The sequence below is a fragment of the Neovison vison genome, chromosome 4 (assembly GCF_020171115.1).
Source record: "Neovison vison isolate M4711 chromosome 4, ASM_NN_V1, whole genome shotgun sequence".
Taxonomy (NCBI): Eukaryota; Metazoa; Chordata; class Mammalia; order Carnivora; family Mustelidae; genus Neogale; species Neogale vison.
The window spans coordinates 22,694,029-22,715,537 of NC_058094.1; the positions used below are offsets into that span (position 1 = coordinate 22,694,029).

The 21,509-nt window shown below is 35.8% G+C and overlaps 1 protein-coding gene across 1 annotated transcript in view; it reads left to right on the forward strand.

The window, feature by feature from the left end:
• EIF3H (eukaryotic translation initiation factor 3 subunit H) overlaps positions 1–21,509 on the forward strand; it is a 103,755-nt gene that overhangs the window by 29,599 nt on the left and 52,647 nt on the right. The gene's annotated exons all lie outside the window — the stretch shown is intronic.

Consider the following 21,509-nt stretch of genomic DNA (forward strand, 5'->3'; position numbering starts at 1 on the left):
GCAACCCACAGTTTGTTTCGTGAGATTAAGAGTCACTTATGGTTTGTCTCCCTCCCTATCCCATCTTATAGTTCTCACCATAACCTTTGATTATTTCTTACTGGAAGTCACGCCAGCCTAGTTCACTTGATTACTGAGTTTCTTGAAAAAATTATGCAAATTCTTTGAAATGAAGATTTATATTAAAAAAACTTCATTAGTTTGGCCTTATTTGGAATTTGAGATTCTGATTTTAGTAATTTGGATAGGAGCTGTGCTGTTCTTAACTTTCCCATGATGAAACCAGTTTTCAAATAACTTAAACTGTGAAGGGTAGGGATCAGCATTATGTGTCCAGCATTCATTTTCTTCTGTAGTATTTTGACTTGACTTTTAAGAAGATGAGTTTAACTATCGATTTCAGAAACAAGACAGTGAGAATTTCAGGAGGTCTTTGTGTGTGTGCGTGCGTGTGTATGGCACACTGCAGGTATAATTGCTTTGCCAACAAAGGCCGTTACTAGTTAAAGTTCACACCAAAGGCTAAGGTCAATAACTTGAGAGATGTTTTAGAAAATCTAGTTAAAAATAATTTCCCACTTGTCTGAACACTGAAGGGTCATTTTCTGTATAACGTTTTTTTATTATAGTAAGAACAAGTAGTATAATTTATCATCCTAAACCATTTTTGAGTGTAAGGTATAGAGTGTTAACTGTACGCAGGTTGTTCTGGAACAGATCTCTAAAACTTTTTCATCTTGAAAAAACTGAAACTCTACATCCTTTGACCAATTCCCCTTTTCTCCCTTGCCAGCCTTTGGCTACCACCATTCTGCTTATTTGCTTGCTTCCTTCCTTCCTTCCTTTTTGTTTTTTTAAAAGATTTTATATTTAAGTAATCTCTATACCCAAAGTATAGAATTCAGAACCCGTGACCCTGAGATCAAGAATCACACACTCCACTGACTAAGCCAGCCATGTGTCCCTTCTGCTTTCTGTTTCTAAAAGTTTGACTCCTTTAAATACTTCATAAAAGTGAAATCATGCAATATTTGTCTTTTTAGAGACTGGCTTATTTCACTTAGTTTAGCTTAATGTTCTCAAGGTTCATCCATGTTATAGCATTTGACAGGATATCCTTTCTTTAAGGCTGAATAATATTCAGTGGTATATATATACCACTTTATCCATTTGTCTGTTGATAAATATTTAGTTTATTTCCATCTCTTGGCTCTTGAGTAATGTTGCAGATACCTCTCCCAGGTCCTGTTTTCAGTTCTCTTGGGGATACATATATATATATATACACACACACACACGCACATGCACACACACATATCTATACATACACACACATACCCAGAAATGGGATTTGCTGGATCATATAGTAATTATATATGTATATATTATAATATATAATATATAATTATATATTATTATATTATATATTATCTATAGTAATTATATATTTAATTTTGTGAAGAACTTCATACTGTTTTTCAGAGAGGTTACACCAATCTACATTCCCTACCATCAGTGTGCAGGAGTTCTGATTTCTTCATATCCTCTCCAAAATTTTTTATTTTCTGGTTATTTATTTTTTTGATAGTGATCCTTCTAACAGGTGTGAGGTAGCATCTCACTGTTGATTTTGATTTCCATTTGCCTGATAGATAATGATGTTGAGCAGCTTTTCAAGTTGTCTGTATTTGAAGAAATGTCTGTTAAGGTCCTTTGCCGGTTTTTAGGATTGTTGTTGATGAGTCGAAGAAGGTCTTTGTATCTTCTGGATATTAACACCTTATCATATGTGTGGTTTGCAGATATTTTCTCCCATTCTGTAGGTTACTTTTTTCTCTGTTGAGTGTTTCCTTTGCTGAATCTTTTTAGTTTGATGTAATCGATATTGTCAGTTTTTGCTTTTGTAGTTAGTGCTTTTGGTGTAATGTGCAAGGAATTATTGCCATGACCAACGATAGGAAACATCTTCCATTTTCCTCTGGGAATTTTATGCTGGTACCATACTGCTTTGATTACTGTTGCTTTGTAGTATATTTTGAAATCAAGAAGTGTGAGGCACACGGCTTTGTTTTTCTTTCTCAAGATTTTGGCTCTCTAGGGTTCTTTGAAATTCCATATGAATTTTAGGATTTTTTTTCCCTATTTCCATAAAAATGCCATTGGGATTTTGATAGGGACTACATTGAATTTGTAGGTCACTTTGGGTAATACGGACATTTTAACAATATTAAATCTTCAGTCTAGAAACACAGGTGTTTTTACTTTCTTCCAGCTGTTTGGTAGTTTTCAGCATACAAGTTATATTCCCAGGTGTTTTATTCATTTTGGTGCTATTGTTAATGAGATTTTTAAAAAATATTTCTTTTTGTGATTTGTTTTCTATGCAGTTTTTAATTGATGACTTTTCACTTGGATAAAATGTTACTTGTGTAATTTGATTTCACATACTCATAGTACCTTGAAGATATAATAGATACTGAACATGTTCTTGCTAAGGTTAGTACCTTGATATTGCAGATTGGTCTACAAAAATAATTTTTTCCTTAAAGTAATATCTTTAGAAACTAACCAAGGCTATTTTATTCTAGGCACTTGAGTATTTATATTTTTTCTTTTTTTTTTTTTTTTTAAAGATTTTATTTATTCATTTGACAGACAGAGATCACAAGTAGACGGAGAGGTAGGCAGAGAGGGAGAGAGGAGGAAGCAGGCTCACTGCTGAGCAGAGAGCCTGATGCAGGGCTTGATCCCAGGACCCTGAGATCACGACCTGAGCTGAAGGCAGAGGCTTTAACCCACTGAGCCACCCATGCTCACTTTGAGTATTTATATTTTTAAAAACTTTTGTGCAATATGTACCTCTTTGTTTTTTAGCTGGCCAAGCTCTCCACTGTAATATTTCATCTGAACTACTGTAATGCTATCAGATTATGATTGGGATTTCTCTACACTCCGTTCTGGCAGTGTTAGGATATCTAAGTTCCTTTCTTTACTAGCATATATGGAAAGGCTTAATTATGTTGCAGTAATAACTCTTAGAGCTAGAAGACTGAAGAAGACAAGGGATTGCTAACATAGCTTTTATGGTTTGGGAGTGATGAGTCTGAGGGGTTCACTTGAAGTGGCTTACTCAGTGTGTTAGTGACATAGTTGGGAGTGGAATCCTTTCCAGAACAGTTTATATTGTCACATAGTTACCTCAAATAATTACATTGTTTATAAAAATCTCAATTTAGAATTTTTGTAAGCAAAATGTATTATTAATTTTAGATGTTGATCACTGGATGCTGACTTCTCTTACAGGCTTTCAGGTAATTGACTAGTATGCTGTTTTATGAACACGTACTTTAAGAAGCTCATTAAAAAGTTTTAACAATATGGGCATAAGAAATTTCAATTTAGTGTTAAATAATAAAATTGCGGGACATTGCGTGCTGTGTACTATGTGTACATTGCCTATAATTAGTTGTTATTCTGCACATTTGAAGGTTTTATCAGTCCCATTTTCCATATTAGCAAACTGATCCTCAATAAGACAAATAACTTGTCAAAAATCATTTAACTGGGAATTTATAGAACAGGGCTTGAAATCTTTCTCTTCCTGATTCCAAGTCTCATGACTTTCCTGTTATTGCTTTTGGACACTTAGTGAAGTGAAAGCCAGTGTTTAAAGGATATAGAATGGGGAGCATCATTATTTTGTAAGTGAAATCTGCTCTTTGGGTAAAACAACTGAATTTGTTTTTCTTGATTTATCTTTAGAAGTGAGTAGGATTTGCCATTTTTCTTACGCATGTGAAAAATCTGCGATATTATTCTTTTTTTTTTTTAAGATTTTATTTATTTACTTGACAGAGAGAGATCACAAGTAGGCAGAGAGGCAGGCAGAGAGAGAGAGAGAGAGGAGGAAGCAGGCTCCCTGCTGAGCAGAGAGCCCGATGCGGGGCTCGATCCCAGGACCCTGAGATCATGACCCGAGCCGAAGGCAGCGGCTTAACCCACTGAGCCACCCAGGCGCCCCATGCGATATTATTCTTTATTTCTTCCTACACTTATTTAGTCAGTCTGGAATTTTAGGTTCTCTCACATTATTTATTTATTTACCTGAATAGCCTTTACTATGTAGTCACCATTAGATTTTTATCAGACCTAGGTAAAAGCTAAATTTTCTCATTATATGGATATATCTTGGAATAGAAGAGCCCTGCATGTTGATTATTTTAAATCATTCTAAACACCCATTGTTTTACATACTCCTTTTCTGTTATTTATGCCTACTAAAACTAGTATTTGTTTAGGGAAAGAACCTTTTTCACCTTTCACCTTATGGAAGTAAAGTTCTCACTAAATATTTTATAATTTTAATGATTACATATTTTGAGTTGCTTAGGTGTTTGTTTATTTCTTTGTTTTTGTTTTGGTGCCTCATGTAAAGTGGAGATTTTTTAATCTGTGGCCCCCAAGTGAAATGTTTTAAATTAAGGGCTGACAAGCCACAATCTGTGGGGCTGCTTCTGCATGTCAAGTTTTATTGGAACGCTGCCATGCCCATTCATTTATGTATTTTCTGTGGCTGTGTTCTTGCTACAGTGGCATAGCTGGCTAGTTGTGACAGAGACCATATGGGCAACAAACCTGAATTATTTTTTTAACTGTCCATCCCATTAAGAAAGTTTGACCAGTTTGTGTGTGTGTTTGTGTGTGTGTGTGTGTGTTTATATATAATGTTATTTTTCCTCTCCCTTCAGGTTAAAGAAGAAGGTAATTGGTTGTCTCTTTCTATCATAAATAGATGACTTTTTGTTTGTTGGTTATTCCTTCTAACTGTTGTCCTTAACATGGTCTGTGAGTCCAGAAAGTATTATGGTCATTGTAATAAAAACACTGTATTAATGGGTATATGTTTTACTGGTGCATCTGGAAAGTATCAGAAGATGTAGCTTTTTCCTTTTTTTTAATGAATTTTTCTTTTATCCCCCCAACCCCCCATTGAGTTGTTGATGAACTTTTCCTTTACCTTACCCCAACCCCCACTGAGTTGTTGATGTTTGGGGAACTCTCTGTAGATATTAGGGAAGAAAAACATTTAATTCAGTTGCAGACTTGTGAGTCAGGTACAGGTTTGTGTGACAGTAGAGTGTTTTTATGAAACCTTTGTCACAAAGCGAAGAAGCAGTTACCGTTCATTTATATGGAAAAACATTTGAGCATTCCCAGACCCAAAAAATAACTTCTATTAGGCTTTTCTTGTACCTTAGTACACATCTTGCTAATGGATGCACAAGATAATTCAAGATATAAAGCACAGATGCTCACAGGCACAGTTCAGAGCTAGGGTGGCTTGTTGCTGGGGACGATGGTCAGGGCCACTCTAGCTGCTTGGCATGTGTGCTGCCTCGAACAGCTCACCACAAAACAAATGCCGAATGTTATTTTCGCTTTTTTTTTTTAAGTGAAAATTCTCTTTGGATTTCTTTCAGTAGGTCTTTCAGAAAAATGAAGTGGTATACCGCAAACTTCCAAAAGCAGGGTTTGCCTGTATTATGGAAAGGTAATGAATGGTACGAGGCCAAAAACCTTGGGTGGGAATCCCAGCTCTATACTTAGACCTGTGTGACATTGAATGACTTCAGTTCTGAACTAGTTTTTTCCTGACTCTGTACTACCTTTCATTTAGCACATGTTAATTGCTCACTTACTCAGTACTAGAAACATAGCTGAAGGATCATTTCTTTCTGAGATCAGTGCCGCCTTGGATTATGTTGCAATAGGGTGATTGAAAACCAAGGAAACTGTTGTGGCTTGAATTTTTTTATGTTTCTCTCCATGAATTCACTTTTTGTTTTTTCCCATGTGATAGCTCTCCCTTAAGTAGCTTCAATCGTGATATACTTATATTACAGGATTTACTTTGTAGTTAAAAGCAAGATAACTTGCTCCTATTAGAGAATATATGCTTTTTTAAAAACTGAGTAGAAAGACTCATATTAAAATTCCCATTAGGGGGCACTATTATCAAGCTTAGGAGAACTGGAGACTAATTTGTTTTCTCAGACATGCAACCCGAGGCTTGCTAAAAGGGAAAAATATTTTCATCTGATAAGATTCAGATACTGTTTTATACAACTGAATTCCTTAAATATGTTATAAAGTGCACTGAATTAAACACAGATCCAATAACTCACTGTCTTATTTTTCAGCAGACTAAATCAATTTAATATTGCAGGTGATATAAGAAGCTTACTTTATTCTGCATTGGAGCCAAATCCATAATTTTCATATTTGGAATGGACAGATTTTTTATTCTGCTCTCTTTAAGTCAGTCCAAAGGATGATCCTGAGACTTCAAATAAGTTTTCTTCAAAAACGAAGCATGAAGACTATATTGTACTGCTAAAATGCAGTTAGGGGAATGAAATGATGCCTCACTTACTCAGACAGTATGAACGTGTGTGGCATGTAGAATTTCTGGAGTTATTCTACACATTGACGTGATATAGACACACAGATAGCTTTTGGCTTTTTGGTTCATTTTCAGGTACTTGAAAATTATTTTTTATTCAAGTTTGGCATTAGGATAAGAGATACTACTTTAGACTGTTAAATATAATTATTTTGTTATCATTAAACTTTCAAAAGAAAAGCAGTCATGTAGAGTATTAAACAGACTTTTCAAAGGTTAAATACGAATTGGCAAAAACAGAATTTACCATAAGATGTACTGGGAGTAATTTTTCACTGCATAGGTGTTATATTTTTCTATCACTGGCTTCAGAGAGAGTAGGTTTTATCTAACTACCTTATTTGGAACACTCTCCATGTAAGTAAGCCGTAGTTTGCATTGGGGAAAATCTCTGCTTAATCACTTGCTTCCTGAACTCTCACTTTCCTTCTCTTTCTTCTTGGTTTGCCTGTAGTCCACACCCAGGGCAGAATTGCTTGAAATCTCCCCAATAATTACGGTTTCGGCTTTGTATTGCTTATGGGTTCCAGGAAGAGTTGAATCAGGATAGAGAAAGCTTTCGTTATTTTTTTTTAAACGCAGATAGGGACATTTTTGTGACAGGATATGATGTTTACTTATTATTTTGTATTATTTTCTATCTGTGAATAATCAGTGATCATTGTGATCTGTTCGACAGATTCACTTCTTTAAAAAATCCTGTTAAGCACTTTTCTCAAAGAGCTTTTCTTGGTGCAAATGTTAGAAATATATACAGACCGTTTGGAGTGTGTTTTGAACCTTATTGGAAAAGTAGGAGGGTTTTACTTTGTGACCTCAGATCATTAAGAGGTATGATAAAATGTTTCAGATATCTCAGAAAAAAAAATTAGTTCTTCGTAATTCATTTTGACATTTATTCAGCAAATTACATGAATGGGTGGTGGAAAAGATCCAAAGATAGGAAATCCTGGTTACTGCTTTGAACGATTTTAAGTGGGAGAGATGTATAAAGAATTGTGAAACAGACTTGATAGAAGTCTAGAGTGAGGAAGGACAAAAAGTGATGGGAACACTCAGGTACGAGCTACTAATTCCTTTTGGCGATGACTTCATAAGAGAGGTGAAGTTTGATTTTGTAAGTGGGTGTTGTTTGTATTTTAAATGATTTTTAAGGAAATTGTATCTTGTGAGTTTGTTGGAATTATTCACATTTCTGGGCCCTCATGAATAACAAGCATCTCTAGAGACAAAGAACAAATTATTTAATATATATTCAACTTGGCACCTTTATTGTTCAGTGATAATTATGTTCCTTGACAATATTTTTCAAATTTTGTTGTTGATTTCATATCCAGGTAGGGAAGCTGTTTTTGCTTTCTAGGCTGTTTTGATACATAAAGGATTCCTGACAATAATTTAGTGCCATGTTTATAGAAACCTAGGACGCATGCTGCACTTAGCTCTATTTAAAATATTTAATAAATATTTAAATACAGTATTTAATGAATTGTAAATATTTAATAAAACATTTCATATATATTTCATTTTAAATGAAACAGTGTGTAGGTAGGTAACTAGAGAGAATCTGTACACTGAATTATATAATTCTCCTGGGTACTGATCTCTTTTTTGATATTCATAGTAGTATTTTGAAAATGTTAAACCATTTGTATTTAATGGCTTATCACTGAATATTCAGGGCAATGAACTTTAGATTATTGCTTACTTAAATTATTTTGATTGCTCAGAAAGCCTGTGGTTTGCGATTTGAAACTAACTCAAGAGTCTTACTTTATATGTTTAATCTTTGGTTTATTAAGGTGATTAGAATATGAGACATACAATCCAAATGTGAAGCATCAATCCCAATGTTTTTATGTCTTTTTTGTTCCTTTACTTTGGGTGTCTTAAGATATTAAATACAAAAGTAGGAATAAAGTCTAGCTTTTAAAAGTTTGAAGAAATATGTTGCATTTATTTAATGTTTTAAAATACAGTTTTTTTTCCCTTTTAAATGAGTTGAGGAATTCCTGTGCATGGAAGGATATATACTATTGAAAATGTGGTCAAGGTGAAAGATTTTTATGCTTAAAGAAATTAAAGCGCTTTACACTATACCCTCCCTTGGTCCCTAAAGTGTAAGTGCTATGGTTTGGAAAGAAGCCAAGTAAAACGTGTTCAAATTTTGTGCAGACTTAAAGTAATACTTTAAGATTCGAAAATTACAGGTGGATCCAGTACTTAAATAGTATTTAAAATTCCTAAGTTTCCCAAGTCTAAAAGTGTAATCCTTAAATTACTATTCCCAGTGGTTTACATTTTAATTAAATAAAAATTGTCTTACTTTTGAACCACAACAACTTTAGGTTTAGATATTTGAGTTTATTACTGAACTCTAAGGTAATAACCATTAAAAATGAACTGTTTGGCATTAATTAAAATGTCGAAAAACCACAGTTACAGTGTGTAACCAAAGATCCTTGCTGTTTCTGTTTTTCCAAAAATTGTCCTAAGCAACACAGTTCAGCTTGCTTCCTATCTTGCCCAGAAATGCTAACCAGCTTATCTCACTAGGTGAAATTTTCATAAAGCTTGAAACTTTTATCCATTTTCAATTACTCTTCATGACTTACTTATTACCACTTCCTGAGTGGTAGTTTCATACCTTTATCTCTTTCCACCTTGGGGGTTATATACTGCTTTTACTTTGGGTAGTAATTTTTACCCAGTGCATTTTAGATGCTTTCTAGTATATTTGAAAACAAAGGGAACCTTTATTTTGGTGTAAGTAACAATATAATAGTTATTTAAGGCATTACAATGCACCCCTACATCTCCCCACCATCCTCAGCCCCATACACATTCACCCTTTATTTTCTCTAACATTGAACCTGTAGACATTTTAATACAGACAACCTTTCTTCCCCACTTGATTGGTTAAGAAGATCACAGAATTATTCCAGTGGTGTTTGCAAAAAATATATCTGTCTAATGACTGTTTTCTAGAATTTGATGGTACTGACTTAATAGAGATCATTTTCGATGGCAGGTTACTAATCCCACACCTAGCAACTGGCTGTGGGAGTCCGGCCGCAGAGTCCTGCGTGGGGCTCTTTGGACTTGCAGCCGCTCTTAACCCCAGCAGGCAGCAGAGCAGCAGCAGCCCTGTCCTCAAGCCACGGTGGTTTCCAAGCTTATCTGCTCTCTCTTTACCTTCCCCTTTCCTTTTCTTTATTCCTTTGTTATTCATTTCATCAAATCAGTATTTCAGTGGGAACCAGGTGCCAGGCATTTCTACTGGCTGTTGTGTAAATGTATTTATTTCTACTAAGGATGTTTTCTGAAGTGTTTATTATTTAAAGAACTTAGCTATTCTAAGCATATATTTGACTTGAAACATGGGAAGATTTGTTAGCACTTTATTTTAGTGAATTAGATTATGAATATAAAGTAAAGATTAAGTTGCTCTTCAGGTGAAAGTGTCTAGAAAATATTTTTGTGTAGTTGAAGAACCATTTGAGTTTATAAGTGTATAGTGGCAAATCTATATCTCCAGGTTTGCAATTCGGAGTGTTCCTGTAGTTTTGTTAAAGTAATTTTGTTCCTAAAAATTTATACATCATCATGTATTCTTTACTTTCATAGTGAAAATATTTTATTTTTACTTTTGATCTCATTTAGTAGCAACTCCAGAATTTTAGATGAAAGCTTTTCTGTCAGTAATTTATTCTGTAAATAATTGTACTTGATTTAAAAAGTCTATTATCAAGACTCTTTTGGTAATGTGAATTATTTTCCTTAGATTTAAAATTTCTTCTGTCACTCCCATCACCACTCCTGCTCTGAAAACATAGTCAAGATGAAACACTAAAAATATTTAGTACCGGAAGAGAATGAAAGGTTTTATGAAGAGTGCTGACATAATACTTTGATGGGTTTTAGCCATTTTCTCTGGTGATCGCATGAGGAATGGGTTGGTATGGTCATAATATGAAATACTAAGATCACTGTAAACCGTATCTGGGTTATTTTCATGTTCCTTTAGGAGATATTTGACATAACTATAACTAGCAGTGAGACACTGATATTTTGTCAGAATCCAGGCTTGAATTTCTTTCCAATTGTCTCTTTATTCTCTGGGCAGCCTGATAAAAAATGATAGCCAATTTCACATACGTGGAAATGATGTGTGTACACATAAATACTATTATAGTCCTAGTTAATTCTTAAAATCATTCATAGATCTTGCAGACTTTTTTGAAAGGCATACAGGGAAGGTCATTGAGACTGAGTTCTGGCTAAAGTTCAGGTAAAGTTCTGGCTTACTACTAATTGAAATCATGGTCTCTCCAGCCTCAGTTTTCACATTCGCAGAGTAGATCACAATAAGAACTTCTGTAATTCTTTTAATAGATGGGAGACTGGGGCTCAGAGAAGCCCAAGTTTTAAATTAGTAGCAAATTCAGAACTAGAAACTCCAACATGAAAAGTATAATCCACTACAGTTTAGGAAGATTGTTAATAATCCCGGTATTTTGTCAAAATCACTGTGAGTGATTTGGATGCCTGCAATTGTAACTTGTAGGCATGATGTATTTTTTTTTTTTAAGATTTTATTTAATTATTTGACAGAGAGAGGGAGAGCACAAGCAAGGGGAGCAGCAGGCAGAGGGAGAGGGAGAAGCAGGCTCCCTGTTTAGCAGAAAGTCCCATGTGGGGCTCAGTCCCAGAATCCTGGGATCATGACCTGAGCTGAAAGCAGACTCTTAACCGACTGAGCCACCCAGGGCCCCAGTCATGATGTATTTATATTTACTTAAAAGTTTACTTGTTAGTGTTATCAGTTACTGTCAACACTACTGAATCAAATGACTATTTGAATTTAATGTTAAACTTTAGAAAGTTTCCCAAGTTTCTGTGTGTATACTAGCTATTAAATAAAAATAAAGGGCAATTCTAACCTTCAGGTCAACAGAAATTAATGATGGTTGAATATATATATTCAGCTCAGACAATAGAAACCCATTTAAATACTGAAAGCATAGCTTCTAATATTTTGCTAAGTGGAATGACGAAAGTAAAACAGATTAATCTAGGTAGATTAAGGGAGGAAAATAGTTCATATTAAATGCCACTGAATGCTATCACAAACAATAGGTTGAATAGATGGTTTAATTTAACTTAGGAAATCAGTGTTGACTGACACAGGAAGACTTTCTAGAATGCATTGCAGATGACTTAGTAGTGATAAAGACTGTCATGTGAATTTCCGAATTTACTGAGTACACAGCATTGTTAAGTAGTTTGTTGTGCACTGTTTCCAATCTGCTGTGACTGCCATCTGCACAAGCCAAATGAAAGAGAAGAGAGCATGGAAAGGAAATGGATCGTTAGTTAGTTGTAAGGAATCCATGTGAACGCTGGGTGCCACTAACGAAACACGGAGCAGTTAGTGGTTTTCCTTTGTGACCAGTACAACTAGCTGCCTGTAAACTGGAGGTGTGCAACATGTACACATCTCACAGTTTACCTTTTGGATGTCATGATGTGTACCTATGGTTGAGACCGACTAGGAAATCTGGGGGCTGTAACTATGATTGTGCTATCCTTTTCTTATTCTTCTCTATCTTTGATTATAATCTTTTTGCTGCTTCGTGTTTGGCACCAGTATTGAGGTCGATGTAATATTCCTAGCATGTTTACTGTGCCTAAATGGAATCTTTCTGGAAACAAATTATGCTATAAAAGTTTCTTGAGAACGACTAAAGTACTTCTGAAAAAAGTCAGTAAGACCTATAGATACGAAAATTGCTTCAAAATCTTACAAATTGTAACCAACAGAGAATCATATGAGTGATGGAAAAGTTTTGTGTGGTTGAGAGCAACTGACTGTTTCTAACCTGTGTACCTTTGTCAGTGAATAAATCTCTTTATTTGAATCTGAGGTTTATAACTAATAGACAGTTCCTTTTATGTGCATATGGCTACCTTTTTGATGTAAACATGTGAGCCCTTATGAAACTGTGTTAACCATGAGTCATCTGGTACCTTCTTTGGAATTCACATACACTTATATAGATGACTAATAATACAAAGCCACCGTGGTTTCTGTGGCTTTTCCCACCATAGCTCCAGTTCTAAAACATTTAAAAGGAGACCCGCTCTCTTCTTTTTAAAATTTTTTGGATGAAGAGTTGTCTTATCAGAAAACTGCAGTAACTTAAGCAGATCTATAACTGGGGGGAATTAATAACAGAAAGTTTTTGTTGACACCAGGAAGTAGATTAAATAGTGCAATTGTGGTAATGAGTACCATATATGATAAGCCTGAGCCACCTGGGTTTTATTAGGCTGCTTGATACTTTGATCACAATATTATTTCAAGGCTTGTCTATTTAAATTGCTAAGGTTTCTTGTCATCTTTGTGATTGAGACCATAATTTTTTTCACTGTGAAGAGATCTTTGTTTTTAAAGAAAGACTATGTCCAAGCCAAAATTCTAGGGAGGTGCAAGTTCAGCAGCTAAATGAACCATAGAATTAGAAAACCTGTTAAATACAAAATTAAAAGCTTGAAAATAGAGCAGTTGAATATCAAGTTTGTCTGACCTTGCTTCTCTTTAGTTTTTTGTGTGGATCATAGTTACACTTTTTTTTTTTTAAAGATTTTATTTATTTATTTGTTAGAGAGAGTGTGTGCACAAGCAGGGGGAGTGGCAGGCAGAGGAAGAGAGGGAAGCAGGCTGTCGGCTGAGCAAGGAACCTGATGCAGGCCGAACTCAGTCCCAGGATCCAGGGATCATGGAAGGCAGCAGAAGGCAGACGCTTAACCTACTGAGCCACCCAGGCCTCCCTATGCTTTTTATCATATGGTAGTGGAGTACTATAAGGATATTTGACACAATTGAATTAATTATTGTTAGATATAAATATGTGCATTTAAAATATGGGTTTTATGCTTTGAGAATATAGTACTGGTATCGGTTTTCTTTATACTGTTATTAAGCGGTTTTGATGAACATCTTTGAGAATTCATGGAAAGATTTGAACTATATTACCCAAATGAATGAATTATATACCAATGACAGAATTTATTTAATTTGTTTGATAAATTGTCTTTGTCTTTGAACTTGAAATTTTAAACTTTTGTCTGGTGTAGATAAATGAAATTTTTAGTGATCAAAATCAATAGACTCTCTGTCCACTGATTTTCTTTACTATATAGTCTTTCACAGGTGTTTAAGGGCATCATTGTTATGTATTTAAGCAAATATTTTGGGTTGGGAAAATAAATATTCATTTTGACTAGTAAAGGAGGAGAACGGAGATAATTTAATAATTGAAGATATCCTTGTCCTTACCATAATATATAATAATCATTGTGAAGTACCATTTTGAAAACTCACATTTAAAATGCTTTGTATATGTATCCATGTGCTCATTAATTTTTACTGTTTAGATTTTTGAGAATTTCTGTAGCTGTTGTAATTTGGCTTGAAGTTTCCATGTCCAGTGTAACTTTTAAGCCTAGTTATAGGCACTTAAAAATGTAATGGTTTTCTTTTTATATATATTATTTGCCCTTGGCAGTGAAACAATGGCAATTAATAGCCTTTTCTCCTTCCTGATAAGACAAGGGAGAAAAGTATTAAAAATAGGAAACCATGTGAACTTGGGAAGTTTCTTACTGGGAGTTTGTAACATTCTTATTATGGTAGATAGAGAGGTACTTGTAAATTTAGGGATATGTGACTCATTGATTCAGGAAAGATGAAATCATAAAAAGCAGAGAAGCACAGATTCAGGAACAAGCATGTGATACAGGCAGAGAAAAATGAGAAGATGGGTCAGTTAGAGCAAAAGCTTGGTTCAGGTGAATGGTCTGACAGGTAGGGTCAAATTATGGAAGGCTTTAAACACTTGAAAAAGAAGCATGGGCATGAAGCAGCTGTGAATCATTCTGGGTTCCCCAGCAGAGGTGTGGTAGTATAAAATCAGTATTTTGTGGCTAGAGGCAGGAAAACTAGGTGGATAAAGAGGGTTTGAATGAAGTGTAGGCATAGCAATAAGAATGAAAGAGTGAGTACTAAAGAGATGGAAGAAATGCCAGTTGATTTTAGATCAAGGGTATACACACATTTTGAGGGTTTGACTTCTGATATCAAATAACTTTAATATCTGAAATATTCTAGAAGAATTAAATTTGTCATCCCTTTCCCTCTTGAATAGTTTGTGAAAAGCACCTATTCTGTGATGATGGTACATATTACACAGCAGATGGGTATAGTAAATGTAAGCTGTTGATAACCAGCAGGGGGATTCCTGCACTTACAATACCAGTATTACTAAAATACTAAATATTTTAAGATTTTTCAATTCATGGAGTTATTCAGTCCATTTTGAAAATACATACATTGTTTGGAATTGCTGATGTGGTATAGATGTGAAATGATATTCTTAGTTGTGTCTGTTTGTTTTGTTTTGTTTTGTTTTTAAGATTCTATTCATTCATTTGACAGTCAAGTAGGCGGATAGAGGGGGGAGGAGGCAGGCTCCGTGCTGAACAGAGAATCTGATGCGGGGCTTTAATCCAGGCGCCCCTCTTAGTTGTGTCTTAATGTAACCCGACCAACATGAGTTTGCTCCTTGATGAGTCACAGGTAGAAACTATACCAGGGGAATTGTTGCACAAAGGAAACTACTTGTAGCAAATAAAGAGATCATTGGGAATAACTTCCAAAGCCATGACTCCTTGAGCAAGGGTGAATGGATTCTTTTTATTTAGGGTTAGGATGAAGGTTTAGAGAGGGAAGCCTTGTCCTCTATGTAGAGGTGGATATACGGCTGTACATACACCTTAAAATGTGACTCTACATGCATAGCTTGCTATGTAGATGAGGCTTTTGCTCCTCTTTGGGCAGAAATTTTAGTATTGTAATGAGGTAAAAGTAGTTGTCAGTTATTCTGGAGATCTCTTCATGGTCCATCTGTGCATGAGTTCAGGGTTATGCTCAGAGTGGTCTGAGTGGTTTGGGCTGGGGGTAGGTCTTGTTAGGGCAGTGGCTATCACTTGAAGGGTAATTTCGGTTTCCATTTGCCTGTTTTAAGAGATTAGCCAGAAAGAAGAGTTTAAGGAAAAATGTGGGACAGAGGTCAGTGTGGTAAAGCAGGTAAGCAGTAAAGGTCAGGTCTTGGGGTCATTGGTGACATTGAGAGGATTAATCTTTATTATAAACATCCTAAGATCTAAAAATTGGAATAAAAGGAAATCTTCTTCACTCTTTGAATGGAATAGTCCATTCATGGGAAGGATTCTGTAGACAGTTATGCCCTTTCTTAGTGATAACTTTTGCAACTTACTGGATTCATTAATTTAACAGATATTGGGGCACCTGCATGGCTCAGTTGGTTTAGCCTCAAGTCTTGGTTTGGCTCAGTTCATGATCTCAGGGGTTGTGGGATTGAGCCTCGTGTAGGGCTCCCTGTTCAGCAGAGTCTGCTGGAGAGTCTCTCTCCCTCTCCTTCTGTACCCCTTCCCCTGCACTCTTGTGTGCACGCTCTCTTCCTCAAATAAGTAAATCTTTTTTTAGAAAAAATAACAGTTATTTACTGTGTGCTAGCTATCTCAGGAACTTAGCCAGATACTGAGGGATAACAAAATGAACAAGTGGTGGAGAACGATGTTAGACAGTTAACCAAATTATCACAAGTTGCACTAAGAATCTTGGGAGAAATAAGCAGATGCTTTAATGGGTGGTTTCCTACCTTAAGCAGGTCCCTTCAAAGAGTCTCTGACATGGAGGTGTATTTGACTGAAGGGTAAAGTATTTTCAGTTGAGGTGAAGGATAAGAAGAGGGAATATAGACTGGGTGAAGAGCCAGGAGTAGAAGAAAACCAAGTGCAAAGGCCACCCCTGAGGTGGGAATGAGCTTAGGATTGTTTAGCAATTCTCAGAGAGCTAGTGTGTGTCTGAGTAAGTCTTGCTGAATGAGAAGCAAGGAACTATGGCATTAAGAGCCTTGTAGGAGTTTGGGTTTTATTAACTCAGCAGCAAGAGGCTGTTGAATTGAAGATTTTTAAGTATATGTAGTGATCTAACGGAATTGATGATTATCATGTTCTTTATAATTGTGTGACCTAATCAGGACTTTTTGTGTTACATTTGAAATATTTATGGAAACTCAGCTTGGTAATTGGATTCATTCGTGATAGTGTTTACTCCAAGAAAGTTTATCCATGACTGCTAGATAACCTTCATACACATAAAACACAAAGTTTGTCTCTAGTCTTTATTTTTTATTTTATTTTGGGAGCACCTGGGTGTCTCAATCCGTTAAGCATCTGCTTTCGGCCAGGTCATGATCCTGGGGTCCTGGGATCTAGCCCCCAAGTTGGGCTCCCTGCTCAGTGGGGGCAGCCTGCTTCCCTTTCTCCTATCTTCCCCTTGTTTATGTGCATGTGTGCATGCTCTCTCTCTCTTAAATGAATAAATAAAAAATTAAAAAATTTTTCATTTTGGAATCATTTTAGGTATACTAAAAAGTTACAAAGATAATACAGACAATTCCTCTGTAGCCCTCAACCAGGCTTCCCCTAATGTGATCATCTTACATTATTATGGTACATTAATCTAATTAAAAAATCAAGGTACACAAGGTACATTACTGTTAATGGAACTCCAGACTTTATCTGTATTGCACCATTTTTTCCCATGAATGTCCTTTATTTTTCTGGGATCCAGTTCATAATCCCACACTGCATATAGTCATGTCTTGTTAGCACCCTCTGGTCTGTGATCATTTCTCAAGTCTTTCCTCGTTTTTCATAATCTGAGTAGCTTTTGGGTAAGTGTTCTCTAGAATGTCCCTCAGTTTGAGTTCATTGATATTTTTTCATGGTTAGATGAGAGTTAAAGTTTTTGAGGGAAAACCTCAATGAAGTATCCTTTCTCATTACATTCTGTTAGAGGGTAGAATGGTGCCCTCATGACACCATTAGGGATGCTAACTTTGATCTCTTGGTAAGGTGGTGGTTGCTATCCTTTTTGAATTATACTATCTTCGGAATCATTATAACTTAGGGAACCCTTAGGACACAAATGTTTTCGTTGAAAAATCTCTCTTGGAGAAAAGTTTGAATAATTTTCCTCCTTATACTGTATTCCTAATAGTTTAATATTTAAACAACGTGGGTAAATGTTATGTTATATGCCTTACTGTGTAACTTTTCACACAGATGAGTTGATACTTTTGCTTTTGCTTATATACTGTATACCATCTTGGACATACTGTTGGGCGTCTGAGCTCATATAGGTGAGTTAGGATCCACCTCTGATCGAATCTGAATTAGATGTTGGAGAACATTCCTTGTAGCTTATCAGCACTTCAATATCAGAAATATTTGATGACAGTAATTAATGTTTCCCTTGTGTGATGCTACACAGTGTTATCGGCATAGTTTATTTCCACAACACAGTGCCTTTTTAAAAAAAAATTTATTTTTATTAACATATAATGTATTGTTTGCCCCAGAGGTACAGGTCTGTGAATCATCAGGCTTACACATTTCATAGCAGTCACCATAGCACATACTCTCCCCAATGTCCGTAACTCAACCACCCTATCCCTACCCCCTACCTCCTAGCAACCCTCAGTTTGTTTTGTGAGATTAAGAGTCCTTACGGTTTGTCTCTCTCCTGATCTCATCTTGTTTCATTTTTTCTTTCTCTACCCCACAACCCCCTACCCTGCCTCTCAAATTCCTCATATCAGAGAGATTATATGATAATTGTCTTGTCTTTCTATGATTGACCTATTTCGCTCAGTATAATACCCTCTAGTTCATCCACATTGTTGCAAATGGCAAGATTTCATTTCTTTTGATGGCTGACAATGACTTTTATACAAAGGAACACTTCCTCCAGCTTCCTTTAATATTAACATCTTCTACAACTGTGATGCACTTTTCAAAACTAAAAATTTAGTATAAAACTGCAGATTTTTTGGGGTGCCTGGGTGGCTCAGGGGGTTAAAGCCTCGCCTTCGGCTCAGGTCATGATCCCAGGGTCCTGGGATCGAGCCCCACATCGGGCTCTCTGCTCAACAGGGAGCCTGCTTCCTCCTCTCTCTCTGCCTGCCTCTCTGCCTGCTTGTGATCTCTGTCAAATAAATAAAAAATCTTAAAAAAAAAAACAAAAACGCAAAACTGCAGATTTTATTTTATCTCTCTCCAGTATTCCTACTTGTGTTTTCTGTTTTAGGATTCAACCAAAGATAACCATGACCCTTTAGTTGTCATATCTTGTTAGTCTCCTCCATTTTATATCTTTCCTTGTTTTTCCTGACTTTGACATTTTGAAAAGTACTCTTAGCTATTAGGCCTGTTGTCTGTCATTTTGAATTTGACCTTTTCTCATGTTCAGATTAAGGTTATGGGTTTTGAGGAAGAATACAAGTGAAGTGCCTTTCTTATCACTTTATTAGGGGCTACTTTAACTCAACATGGTGATAGTGACTTTGACTTGGTTTAGATGGCACCTACCAGGTTTCTCCGCTGAATAGTGACTGTTTTCCTAGAAGTGAGTCATAAGTCCTGCCCGTTCTCAAGAGGCGGGGAGCTACATTCCAGTTCCCAGTGGGAGGAGTATCGGAGAATTTCTGAAGTATGTAAAAAACACCTCAGTAGTTAATAAATATTATGAGGACTATTGGACTATATCTTAATTATCTTTTCAGTTATTATCATTCACTTTTTCTGGCTTGGGTGCTCATCAGGTTGTTTCCTTTGAATGTAGCATAGTGGCATGTGATAAATAGTAAGAAACTTATTGAATGGCTAGAACTGAAACCTGAGTTTGTGAATTTTTTACAAAGCTGAATTAGTTAAGCTTGGCCCTTTAATAGTGAGTGGAGCAGTTTAAGAGTGTTTGAATGATATGATAAGTTTGTTTTAGTTTTGTTTGTGATTAGGGAATGTATTCTTTCCTAATTTTAACATATTTAGAAAAAAAGTATTTTTTCTTGATAGCTTTGAAGGAATACTGATGAAAGCAATTTAACAAAATAAATTTAGACCAGAAGTCTTATTTTATGATTAAAGTACCAGTTGAATGTTTCGAGCATACCCTGTGTTTAGAAGGGTGGACTTAACTTGGGAAAGTGTATAATTTCTAAGTAAATTAGCAGTGATAGAAAAATCCCTTACCATTTCTCAAAAAAGGTGTTGAAAAATACCAATGTTATGTTTAACTTAGCTTTTGCATTAAAAATGGACTCTGAGCCCCAAGCATGCTAAATTTAACTTACATATTGGATGGCAATTTTACTAATGGATGCCTTTCTGAGTTCCTTTGAAACTCTCTTAGATCTTTCTTTTTTTCCTGTTTTTTAAAAGAATGTTGTTTGATCCACTAGAAAGGAACGGTAAGCCGTGCTTGCATTTGACCATTGGTGTTTTTGCTAAACAGTAGCTAAGAAATGAAGAGCTTTCTTCATGAAGAACTTGAAGGCTTTAGGAGATTGATAATTGACTTTAATCTTCTGTTTCAGCTGCTCTGACCACCACCCTACAAGGGTATTCTCACCTGCTTTTTTCTCTAGGCAGATCAGCATTCCTGCTCCAGGGCCAGATTATCAGTGGCTACTTAAGATTGTTAAAATACTATCTCCCACTTCATTATTTCCATTTTAAAAAATCCTACATTGTCATTTGTGATCCATCTTCAGGGTCTTTATCTTTAAAAGAGAATAATCAGAGGGGTACCTGGGTGGCACAGTTGGTTAAGCATTCAACTCTTGGTTTCATCTTGGGTCCTGATCTTAGGGTTGTAATATTTTACCCCTTGGGGGCTCCACAGTCAGTGGGGAGTCTGCTTGAGCCTCTCCCTCTCTTTCTGCGCCTCATCCCAAAAATAAAATCTTTAAAAATCCATCCTTCCCTCCTTTCCTCTCTCCCTCTCTCTTCCTCCCTTCTTTCCTCTCCTTCGAAATAAAGATTTTATTTGAGAGAGAGAACGTGAGCGAGAGAGAGCGAGCATAAGTATGGGAGAAGGAGAAGCAGGATCCCCGCAGAGCAGGGAGCCCAAAGCAGGATCCCAGAACCCTAGGATCATGACCTGAGCCGAAGGCAGATGCTTAACTGACTGAGCCACCCAGGTGCCCCTAAAATATATATGTATTTTTAAAAGAGAATAATCAGAGTACATGTGTGTTCATTTAAATTAGCGGTTTTGGTGAAATTTAAGGGAAAAAATTTATGGAGTTTAGAGACTTCAAATGTCCAGTGTTACTGATGACAAAAATTATTGGGAAATAGAACTCTGAAATGGGTGGAAATGGAAATAAACATCATCGAATAAATACTAATTTTTGTAATTTCTAAGTCGACACAATTGGGTGACTTAGGAATGGTGGACCTATATAACTCATTTACAACATATAACTCATTTATATAACATAAATGTGTGTATGTAAAATATATATCTAAATTCTTAACAGCCACACTTCTGTTACTGATACAAAAAATGTCTTGCATCTCTCAGTGGAAATTATTGAACAATGAAATTTAGGGGTATGCAACATTGCAGAGGTAGGAATTGACATGAGAGATTAGGATTTCTCAAAATAGGGGGGTCAGGGAAGAGACTGGTAGTGGGGGAGACATTTAGAAATAAAGGCTGTTGGGTGACTGAAGGCACTAAGAGAGGCCTTAAGAGATGCCTAATAGTCTTTTAGTTTCAGTTTCCTCATTTGTAAAATGAAGACAGTTGACTTACAATATAGTGTCTATTACAATATAGTGTCTTAGTAACAACTTAGTTGTTAAACAGTTTGGCATTTTTAACATTGACAGTGAGCAACGATGAAAGCTTTTTGTGAGTAGTTTGATAATGTTCAGTTCTGTTTTTAGAAATAATGTTAGAGGAAGACCAATGGAGTATTGGTAATGAGAATGAAGAGAAGGGGTAGATAAGAGAAATTTGATGTCTTCTGAGTAAAGGGGTGATTCGCATAAGTGAGTGACAGCTAACTTACAGGCTAGGCTTATGAGCATCTGGAAATTATGG